Here is a 3,055-nt window from a genome sequence, read left to right on the forward strand (position 1 = left end):
TTAGAGCTCTTTCCCATAGCTTTAAGGGCAATCCTGAATGTCCCAATATTTACTATTTTGCTGAGACACAGCCATACCCTCAACCCCTGGATTCTTGCTATTTCTAAATATCATGGAGTCATTAACATTAACAAGGAAGACATTCCTCCAAAGAGTACTCTACTGCTAGTGGGTCCAGAAAATATGTACAATATTACATAAACAAGCCTTATGCCCACAGCAGCCACCGATGTGGGTGGAGGTTCACAATGGGGCCCTATCCCAAGGGCAAGAGCCATGTCACTCTGTCCCCACCAAGGCCACACTAGTCTTGGCAATGAAAAAGTCGAGATACTGCCCATCTTTTCTGACCTCCACCAGAATCAAGTCTTGTTTGTTGATTTGATTTAGTTTAGTTTCGCTTCAGTGATTCAAACTTTCAGGTAAAACAAAATTACCACTTTCGGTACCACAGTCTATGTCCTGTTTCTATCCCAAAAGAACTGGAAAAGAGAAATTGCTCCTATAAGAACCAAATTTCTGTATAAAAGATGCTGCCTCTTCCACAACCAAGTATAAGAAGCATAGCACATCAGGAGTGTGGGCTCCACATCTGAGCTGGCAGAGTGTTACTACAGAATACCCAATGATGTTTTAAGAGGAGGCAAGACCTGGCATCCATCAGACTGTGTCGCTTGACCCTGCTTCCATCCCCAGGATACTGTAAAGTAGATGGTTTGTATTATAAAGCCCTTGAACTCTAGTCCTCAGAGAGGAGACTAAATGAAAACTGACAAAACCCCTGTGAAAGAGTAAGTAGATTCATTCTCAACCTTTCAGATGAAACAGGCCTGTGAAACACAGCTTATATCCCAAGAAGAAGCCTGAAAGTAGTGGTTTGAATAGTCACTCATAATTTTGAAAATAAAATGAGAAACAAATAAATAAGAAATAAATAAGGAGTCCTTGAGAGTTCACATCTGGGCAGGCTAAGGCAAATCCTCACATTGGGTCATATATAAAGTATTTAGTGAAAACAGAGATGATTTTTTTCTCAAAAGGAACTCTTAATGTAGAGAACAAAATCAAATTAAGCAGACATAAACATTACAAAATTGAAAATAAAAACAAAAAAGATTGAAACAAAACATTGATTACACATAAATCTAGAGGGGAAAGTATATTAAATCCAAGAGCATGCTTCAATACAGAATATTAAGGTCACAAAATCATTTTTAAAAAGATAACACAAACAACAAATATCGGGGGCTAACACTGAGACAGGATCAGAGGTAAATTTAATACCAGTGTCAATGGTTAAAACTGGGCAGCAACGCGTGTCCTTGGTAACTGAGGGGCATCGCTTGCTTACTCACCTTTGTTTGTTTGTTTCACCACATTTTAATGCTTCCTTCAGTTATATATTTGTTTGAAGTAAACTCCAAAATTCATCTCCACTATAGGATTTTGGGAACATGCATCACAGAGTCCAAGCCAACATTAGTATTATTTATGAGTAATACCATCATCTAGCTGTGCCTTCTCTCCAGTTTACAACTCAGCTGGAAACGTATCAGCACTTGGTTTATGGTGGTAAACAAGTCTCCTTTAATATTGTTTTACTGAGGTTTAAGGTTTTTCATATGTATAAACGTATTTTGAGCTTCAGCCCCACCCCCCCCACCTCCTCTCAAGCACACCCTCACTCTCACATCTCCCAACGTCATCTTCTTTTTTGTTTGTTTGGGGTTTTTTTTGTTGTTTGCTTGTTTTTCGAGACAGGGTTTCTCTGTGTAGCCCTGGCTCTCCTGGAACTCACTCTGTAGACCAGGCTGGCCTCAAACTCAGAAATCCGCCTGCCTCTGCCTCCCGAGTGCTGGGATTAAAGATGTGCACCACTACTGCCCGGCTATCATTTTTTTTTTTGAAACCTCACACTGATTAAAATTTGTGCTGCTGCTCACAAACACATGTATATGGAGCCATGCTGCTACTTTAAAAATTTTTTTTTTTTAGATTTTGTGTGGAAGTTTGAGCTGCATGTATGTATGTGTACCACATGTGTGCCTGTTACCCATGGAGGTTAGAAGACAGTATCATATTACCTGGAATTGAAGTTAGATGTTTGTAGGTGCTGAAAACCTAACCTGAGTCCTCTGTAAAAGCATCAAGCACTCTTATCTTGTGGAGGTTGATCTTCATGTGGGTCCCTTAACAATTGAAGCAAGGCTGTCTCTGACTCTCTTGCCTGCCTTTTGATCCCCTTCCCCTACCTACACTTTCTGGTTGGGCCTCAGTAGGAGAGGAGGTGTTTAGTCCTGCTGGGCCAAATGCACCAGGGTTGGTGGTACCCAAGGTGGGAAGTCCCCTTCTCTCTGAGAACTGAAGCAGGTAACAGCAGGAGGGATTTTAAGGGTGGGACTGGAAGGAGAAGAGGGAGGGAGGGCTGTGACTGGGATGTAATGTGAATAAAAAATAAATTATGGGAATAATTTGTATTTGTGCAGGTATTTGTATATAAGCACTTGTGCTCTGAGAAGCTAGAAAAGAGATTCCCTAAAGTGGGCAATTACAGGAGTCCATGAGGAATCAAACTCAGGTCCTCTGGAAGGGCACCGAAATCTCTTAACCAGTGCACCATCACCCTCTGCTTAATTTCTTGAAAGTATTATTTTGTTCAACCCTAAATAACCATACAATGTCTTAAACTCATTTCACAGATGTACAAGTTAAGGACTAGTGGTTTTAATTTATCCCAGTAAGGGAATAAGCTTAGATTAAAATATAAATCATTTTAGACAGGGGCTGGCAAGATGGCTTAGTGGTTAAGAGTGCCAACTGCTCTTCCAAAGGTCCTGAGTTCAAATCCCAGCAACCTCACAACCATCCATAAAGAAATCTGATGCCCTCGTTTGGAGTGTCTGAAGACAGCTACAGTGTACTTACAATAAATAAATAAATCTTTAAAAAATCTTTTTAGACATTTCCTTCATATCTATTATTAAATGAGACGCTTTAAATGATAACTTTTAACTTTTTTTTTACTTTTTTTTTAATTGTAAGCTTAACTTTTGAG

This window comes from Mus pahari, chromosome 7, assembly GCF_900095145.1.
Source record: "Mus pahari chromosome 7, PAHARI_EIJ_v1.1, whole genome shotgun sequence".
Taxonomy (NCBI): domain Eukaryota; kingdom Metazoa; phylum Chordata; class Mammalia; order Rodentia; family Muridae; genus Mus; species Mus pahari.